General features: G+C 37.6%; 1 long non-coding RNA gene across 1 annotated transcript; it reads right to left on the bottom strand.

Annotated features, from left to right (window-relative positions):
* Window positions 1-1,190: 1,190 nt before the first annotated feature.
* Window positions 1,191-2,010, bottom strand: LOC125229640. The gene is made up of 3 exons (XR_007177431.1): window positions 1,879-2,010; window positions 1,363-1,411; window positions 1,191-1,243 (listed from the first exon to the last, which is right to left on the bottom strand). It is a non-coding gene; the product is annotated as an uncharacterized LOC125229640 (long non-coding RNA).
* Window positions 2,011-9,076: the final 7,066 nt, after the last annotated feature.

Raw genomic sequence — 9,076 nt, 5'->3', positions numbered from 1 at the left:
ACTTCTGATTCCAGTCCCCGCGAATGATACGGGCGGCTGAATTCAATTAATCGTTTTTTTTTTGTTTTTCCTGTATGCACATATAAAATCTGTGTGTAATAATGAAATATGTGAAATAATGTAATTATGAATAAATGAATGATAATGAGTTATGTACCATTAAATTTTTTGAGTTTGTTAACTATATAAGTGATAAATTTGTATACCTACGGTAAACACACTTGTATACCTACTTAAAAAACACAAATTAAAATAAATTCTATGAATCTCTCTCTCTCTCTTTCCCTCCTCAGCATTATTATTCCCATCTGATTTTGGGGTCTGCTTTTCCTGTTCTTTCCTTCCACTTTGCACGATCGGACGTGTCTACTGAAACGTCGCAGGCTCTTATGTATTTTGCTATGGTATCTGCCCATCTCATCTTCGGTCTTCCTCTTCCTCGGGAACTAACAATGCTCAGATCCATAGCAACGTTTCCTATGTACTCAGGAGGCCTTCTCTTCACGTGTCCATACCATATCAGTCGACTTTCTTGTAGCTTATCGGCGATATCACGTCCTCCGAGGCTACCGCGAACATGCTCATTACGTATCGTGTCGAGCCTCGTTACTCCGCAAGTCCGCACATCCACCAAGCATCTTCGACGACTGCGACTTGGACAGACCGGACATGTTCCTGCTTCATAAATAAATTCTATGAATGTCATTAAATTTATTCTTGGACAAATAATGCAGGTGTGTATAAATCACTAGGTACGTATGTATATTGCTATTATTGTCCACCAGATTACCAATTTGACTCATATTTGCGTTATAAGAAATGGCAAAAAAGTAACCACTTCTTCCGTTAAAGAAATAACGCAAACGATAGCGAATGATACAAAAATAATATGTAGAAATTAACACGTAATAATATAAAAATGAAACATTAAAACTAAAGTTAAATCTAAAAATAAATAAAACTAAATAATCCATACTAATATTATAAATGGGAAAGTGTTTATGTCTGTTTGTTTGACCGTCTTTCATGGCAAAACGGAGCGACGAATTGACGTGATTTTAGGTGGAGATAGTTGAAGGGATGGAGAGTGACATAGGCTATTTTTTGAAGCCGCGGGCAAAAGCTCGTAAACTATAAACTATACTTATAAAAAAATACTTACTTACCTAAAAAATAATTGGTTTATAACTTACAAACGCAATTTACTCCAATGGAGAGCACTGGCCGGGCGGGACGTCGGAGTCTTAAAGAAAATTTGTCATAAATTTTACAAGTTTGTCAAGACTTCATTAATCATTTCAACTTTCAACACAGTGGCACAGTGTAAATAAAGGTATAAAATATCCTCTACAATTTTTATACCTCCTTGGTTTTTTAAAGGAGTTCATCAATCATGGTGGAAGTCCTTAATCTGAAAAATGAAAAAATAAATAAGCATTAGGGGAAAAAACGGTTAAACATGTTAACGATATAAATACAAATTAATTTCGTCATTCATGATGAAAGTCAATTCAAGAATGCGAATGTAGTTGATAAAACTATTTCAAACCAGAAAAAGAAAATTTTAATAAAGATATCTTAAAAAGTTATTAATAAATGTAAGGTACCGGCCTAAACCTGCAGTTTTGTTCATGTGTGGTATTATATTAACGAACAAGGACATATGTGATTTATTTTCATTTACAAAAGTATGAAAGTGGGAAAGCTTTAAGATTCGAGCCATTTTAGGCGCCACTACCTACTTACCTTAATTGTAATAGAGTAAAGGAAGATTACGTTAATAACAGGATAAACGAAAATACGAAAGAAATCCATTACCCTACGTTTTTCATTTTATCAGTTACGAATAAAGTTCTTTAAAAAATACGTTTGAATTACGATTTTTTTTCCGTGTTGAAGCCAAAACCAGGAAATCTCACTCAGATAAGACTTTATGAAGTAATTACAACCATATAACTGTCAAAATAAGGTTTAAATTAATTGTACATCGCGTGTAAAGTCAAGTCACAATAGCACGCACGGTTTTCACGTAATCTAGAAAATAAGTAGCATGCTAGGGGCCTTAAATTATATCTGTTAGTAGGAATTCCAATCTTGCGCGGTTTAGATAAGAGTTGTATTTAATTGGAATGGCAATAAATACAGTGATAAAATCGTGTAAAATATGTGCAATGAATTGTTTTATCAAGATTTTTATTATCAACGAGTAGAGCCTCAACAAAGGGGCGATGGACAAGTAACACTTCCTAGAAGGCAAGCACGGTCGAGTGACAAACGATATAACGTCACAGTGAGAGAAAAAAAAAACAATTTTCATGTTCGTTCAACAAGTTTTTTGGTTAAAATAGCGCCTACGTGCTCTTTGGTTCAAACAACAAGTTAGATTTTGTTAAGTATAACTAGTACATTCTACAAGTTTCCTTTTATTTGAATCAACAAGTCGATTTTATAAAAGCAACATGACTCATATTGTTTTAAACATATGTTTGGCTGATTCAAATATCTTAACAAGTTTGACCCTGTTGTTTGAACAAATTCGACTTGTATCATCAACATTGTGATTTATTCCGTTTACTAAAATACTTTTGTTTCAAACGGATAAACCCGCAACAAGTCGAACTTGTTAAATTCACATTGCAAATTTCTCTCAGTGCAGGCCGTCGTTTTTGCACTATTTGTAAGTGCGACAGGGACGCACCGATGCGATAAAGTTTATCACACTATACAGAGTGTGCTTCGCCCGGGCATCGCACGCGTAGGTACACACGGTGCTTATATGTTTGCCGCGGAAGCAATTTAAAAAAGTTAAATGCACTTCCATCGGGGTTGGTCAGGCAAAGTGTAAGTGCTGTAGCGTAAAAAGTATTTCATAAAAAAATATTGCCAAAAACAACGTTATAGCAATTTTAATTAACACAAGTCAAACTATATTATATTGAAAATATTTCAACTTGTGCTATCTTAAAGTAGTCACACCACTATATATATAAATTAAAACCGAAATAAATGGTTCGATTCCAGCCTCAGGCACTGGAGGCCTTGGTCACTTTTTCTTTCATATGTGTAATTTATTTCGGTTTAACGTTATAGCAGTTAAAGCTATTTCTTAAACTCTCAATTTTTAGTTAAATTGCGTATATAATGAGATGTCGTTCGCATAAAGTACCAGTTAAACTTTAAATGTGTTCTGCTCAACCTAATAGTTAGTGCACACTTGAGACGCAAATTACGGTAAATTTCAACAAGATTTAGGTGGGCAATTTGAAGTAACAACAGTTTATTTTATAATTTAAAAAAACTACAGGAAGACTAAATATTTTTTTTACCTTAGGTCAATTTGTGCTGTCGAATTACTTGTTCCGTCGCCATGCATGACAGTTTACAATTTGACTTGATTTTTTAAAGAAAAATTTAAGGATCCGTAAATTATGAGCTGTGCGTTAGTGCGTATTCACATTATCCGATCCGATATCGGATGTAGAAAGGATTTCAAAGGAAAAAATCAAAGATGGCGGCGTAAATATATGGGATATCGGTCCGACATCCGATATCAAACCACAATAGTGGGTAGGTCTATCTGTCGTATAGAAATTGCGTAGTACGTAGATATCATCTGGGGTCCATATCTCGGGTCCGTATCGGGTCCCCGCGGAACCGCAATCAGGGTTCTGCTGAATGTTGACTATCGAAGGTGATTGATTTGCCTCGTGATTATCTAAATATAGACGTTGCCCAAAATTGACTTATTACTTAGCCCTTTAGCTTTACACCTGAGCTGATTGATACGTTCATTGGGCTGTTGTTAACATAATTATAATTGCCAATTTTAACACAGTATGTCATTAAAATTCAATTCCTAATTAACTAATTCCAATAAGGCCTAGTTACCCATTGGGTTGGAAGGTCAGATGGCAGTCGCTTTCGTAAAAACTAGTGCCTACGCCAAATCTTGGGATTAGTTGTCAAAGCGGACCCCAGGCTCCCATGAGCCGTGGCAAATGCCGGGATGACGCAAGGAGGATGATGATGTCATTAAAATTCAAAATTAAGTTAGCAAACCTCGATTTTTTTCGCTACCAACTTGTTTCTTAGACCAAACGACTTGCACAATAGAACACTCTTTGCCTGAGTCGTGAGAGGGTGTAATCTATACAGAGTGTAACAAAAATGGTGGTGATCCGTTTAAGGGCGTACTCAGTATCGTATTCTTGTCAGGAAAAAGTAGAAGAAAATTTTTTATCGCTAAAAAAATTTTCACTTTTGTATGAGCCGGGCCGCGCGAATCGGTCGAATCTCCTACTTTTTCCTGATGAGAATACGATACTGAATACGCCCTTAAACGGATCACCAGCATTTTTGTTACACCCTGTATAATAATTTAACGGAAAATAATTTCATATAAGTACCATAATTTTAGGCATATAATTCTAATGATTAAATGAAGGGTGGTGGGTGTCGTAGAAGGCGACTGTGGGATTGGGTTAAATTGTGGCGTAGGCGAGAGGCTGGCAACCTGTCACTGCAATGTCACAGTTTCGTTTTCTTTCAAACCCTTATTTGCCAAGAGTGGCACTGTAGCTTTAGTAGTTTCATGTGCTCTGCCTACCCCTTTATGGGATACAGGCGTGATTGTATGTATGTTGTATGTATTAAATGTGTATTATCATACACACAGGGTTTTTTATCTATAAATGAAATAAATGTTTTTTTTTTAAATATTGGTCTTGGGGTCAAGACCGCCAGGTGGAAGTGGGACTGGGCAGGCCATGTACGGCGTATGCATCCTCAGCGGTGGGCTACGTTAGCTACGGAGTGGGTGCCAAAACGCAAACGCCCGAGGGGTCAGCCCGGAAAGAGATGACGGGATGACCTGGGGCCCGTTTCTCGAAAGGTACAAGCCTTGTATTACAAGTGCGCGAACTGTCAAATCGTATGGGTTGTCATGGAAACACACTTGTAATACAAGGCTTGTACCTTTAGAGAAACGGGCCACTGGACACCTTTCTCAACAACTGGACGGATGCTGCACTTAATCGGGAGGATTGGAAATCTAATAGGGGAGGCCTTTGCCCAGCAGTGTAACACCCCTATAGGTAGCCTGTAGGCTATAAAAAAAATTGGTCGATCGTTTTATGTTTAATGTGACGTTTAAGGGCCAGTTGCATCAACCACATTTGACAGACACATCATCGTCAATCAGCAGACGTCTATGGAATTTCCCATACAATAAAATTTAACGAACGCTTTAACGGTGACAGACGGTTTGATGCAACCGGCCCTAAGTCTTAGTTAAACTGTGATCGGAAATACGCTGTTAAGATTATTCGGTTTCCTCATAATATAGGTGCGTTCGCAGTCCGTCCCGTAATATTCGAAATATGAAAACGCTTGCAAATCAAATTACGGCGCCCACCGAAGCCTGAAATGTTTTCAACGGCAGCGTTTTCAATTAACCACGATTGATATAATCTAAATGGGCCGATATTCGTAATAATACAATACAATAAAACGTAAATAGCTACCTTCTCTTTATTGCGCATTTCAAAGAAAGAACAGTAGAAAAAAGATAACAACAAACAGAGATAAACTGCTTGAACTTTTCGCTAAAAATTGTTTTTTATATTACCTACCTATTTGATTGAGGTGGAAAAAGTGTGAAATCTAATTATTTGTAAATGTAAACCTGTGTGAAAGAAAACTTTCAAACCATACGTAGACAAAAGATGCAAATAAAAATATTGTTTAAAAAAAATATTTAAAATTGAAAATATTGTCTTAACTCAATATCAACAAAATTAAAATTTCATACAAAGCTCAGCTTTCAAACAAAGAAAACTAAATCAAAATCGGAGCTACGATGCCACAGACAGACACACACACAGGCAGACAGACATACAGACATACACGTCAAACTTATAACACCCCGTCGTTTTTGCGTCGGGGGTAAGAAATAGTAAGCAAGCGTTATTAAGGGAGGTCACGTACCTAAATCTTGATTTATTTATCGTATGGCATTTTACCGTGTAACTAGATTTATAGTACACATTTCCTTAAATAATAAATGTTAATCTAGAGATTGATGTATGTACTCTTCAAATACTCAGTTGTTATTTCACTGAGTTTTATGAGGTCTCATGAGTTTGGTAGTAAGTCATAAGTCATTTATTCATAAAGCTAATTTCTCAACAAGCCATCGTTTGAGGCGAGATTTGAAGCCGTCCAAGCTCTGGGCGCTGGTGACGCTGTAGGGCAGGTTGTTGTAGATGGTGTCCCCATGATATGAGTGATCTTGGCCGACTTTGCCATTCTTTGGGCCACACTGACTAAGCTTGTGGGTGTACAAGACGTGCTATTAAAATAAACCAAACAAACTTCTTCTTCCTACACTAACACCTACTTCCTACGCACAAAACGATTTGATTTGCCTCATCTGCGGACTGCAAAGGAATGGAATGCGCTCCCACCATCTGTGTTCCCAGATAAATACGACCTCGGTCTCTTTAAAGCAAGAGTTAAGAGGCTATTACTGAATCGGCGAGCTCAATCTTAGACTCTGTCTCCACTTTCCATCAGGTGTGACTAGGGTCAATCGCTGAAACTTATCCAATGTTAAGTGGAGTCGGTATATGTATACAACTCGTCTTTCTCTTCCATCCCTCTCTATCTTTCGTCATCTCTGAACTCACTTCTTTCTCATATCCTCTTTCACACGATCCATCCATCCTTGTCTATGTGTACCCCTCCCGCTCCATCCCTCAACATTCATCTGTAACATTATTTTGCCTACATTATTTAAGATTTCTAAGCAATTAAAACATTTAATTTATCATTTGAATGCAAATTGTAATTAATCAATCCAAATATGGTAATAGACGATGAAATTGATTAATATCACAATGTGTTTTATTCGAGTAATAACAAGAAATTGTACAAAACATAAAGGACCTACGTACGCATATGAATGCTAAACGAGAATCATCCTAATATACTAGAAGATAAAGTATAAACTAGCGTGTTATAAGCTAACGTTTGAGAATCGAGTAACCGCAAAATTTATCGTAGCCTACATAACCGTCCCATTTGTATCAGCTGTCAGGCTTCAATATTTTGCACTACTATTACTTATAATACGCATTTGAATTCATCATCATATCAGCCCTTAATCGCACACTGCTGAGCATAGGCCTCTCTTCCAGTACGCCACTTTTCCCGGTCCTGGGCTAGTCTCGTCCAGTTGTGCCTCGCAATTTACCGGATGTCGTCCACCCAACGAGCCAACGGATGCCAAGCATATGCATTTGAAGTAGTATTAGTATTTAGTGAATACTATTTACATATTGTGGTATAAATTTTTATTAAGCAGAAACGTCTGCTAACGATTCTAAACATTTTTATATTAAAGGAAAAAATGGAAAAATTTACGCTTCCGGCGGGACTTGAACCCGCACCATTTTTGCAATCCGTGCAATGCTCTTACCAATTGAGCTACGGACGCCACGCCGGACTTCGCAAATCTTTCCATGCCTTTCCTTTTGTACACACGTCTTGGGGTGACGTCTAGCGCCATCTACCGACAGACTATTACATCTTGTAACGGCACTGGAGTCTCAAGTTATATTGAGAATTCACCAGTAACAATGTGCTAACCCATACTAAATTAATTTTTATTAAGCAGAAACGTCTGCTAACGATTCTAAACATTTTTATATTAAAGGAAAAAATGGAAAAATTTACGCTTCCCCCCACCCCAAGACGTGTGTACAAAAGGAAAGGCATGGAAAGATTTGCGAAGTCCGGCGTGGCTTCCGTAGCTCAATTGGTAAGAGCATTGCACGGATTGCAAAAATGGTGCGGGTTCAAGTCCCGCCGGAAGCGTAAATTTTTCCATTTTTTCCTTTAATATAAAAATATATTGTGGTATGTTTTTTTGCAAGTCTCAACCGATTCACCTAACATTTTATGATCAAATACTACGATTATTTATTTTGTTTGTCGATCATGGTAGAAATTTTTGATAGTACCGAAATCACCATAAAAGAATTTAATCGCGAATAGCGTATATTTTAGGTATCTTTGTCCTATCGTTGTCTGGGTACCCATAACACACGCCTTCGACTTGAGATTGCAATGGGACAGTCGATCTGTGTAAGAATTCCACGGGCCTGGCGCTTGAAGAAGCAACACACAGACACAGACAGACATTGGTGTTTGTAATATTACATAGTTTATACACGTGAATACTCACATGACAAATGATTATAGCCTACTGTACCATAATATCTGTAGCCGTACAAATTGGGCATAATTAGACGTTCCAGGAATCAGTCAATTGGCTTGGTTATTATGCATTACTGAATACTCTGTTTGAATGTATTGGTTATTGTCGACTATAGTAATAGGATAGTCGTAATGCATACATACATACATACATATAATCACGCCTGTATCCCATAAAGGGGTAGGCAGAGCACATGAACTACTCAAGTTTCAGTGCCACTCTTGGCAAAAAGGGGTTGAAAGAAAACGAAAATTGTGACATTGCAGTGACAGGTTGCCAGCCTCTCGCCTACGCCACAATTTAACCCGTATCCCACTGTCGACTTCTACGACACCCACGGGAAGAAAGAGGGTGGTGGGGGGGGAGTCGTAATGCGTTTGATGGATATTTGGATAATTGCTGAATATCGCTTAGAATTGGAGTTGCTTTGATACTTTGATTAGAAACAACCTCCTTTTAAAGGTTTACCAAAGCCACACTATTATAAAGAGTAATACCTCACAGTTATCGCCTGTCAAGAAACCGCCCGGTCTTATCACACTCATTACAAGCCTGGTACGCGGCACGCGAATCGCCTACGCGAGCTTAGACTTTCTATCATATACAGTATGTAAACTAACGAAAACCATTTACTGTAACCCGTAAATGTCCAGGTGATACTGAGAAACTTTTACTATGGGTCAACCCCGAAATCACGAAAATATCTTCTGACAGTTTCATAGGTAGTTTTATTTTATAGTAAGTATTTCCTATGGGAGAGTAAATTTTTATTTCGCGTTTTGGGTGTTGGTCCCATAG

The sequence above is a fragment of the Leguminivora glycinivorella genome, chromosome 9, assembly GCF_023078275.1.
Source record: "Leguminivora glycinivorella isolate SPB_JAAS2020 chromosome 9, LegGlyc_1.1, whole genome shotgun sequence".
In the NCBI taxonomy this organism is placed as follows: Eukaryota; Metazoa; Arthropoda; class Insecta; order Lepidoptera; family Tortricidae; genus Leguminivora; species Leguminivora glycinivorella.
Note: the sequence above shows the minus strand (reverse complement) of the source record. Positions and strands in the feature narration are given on the sequence as shown.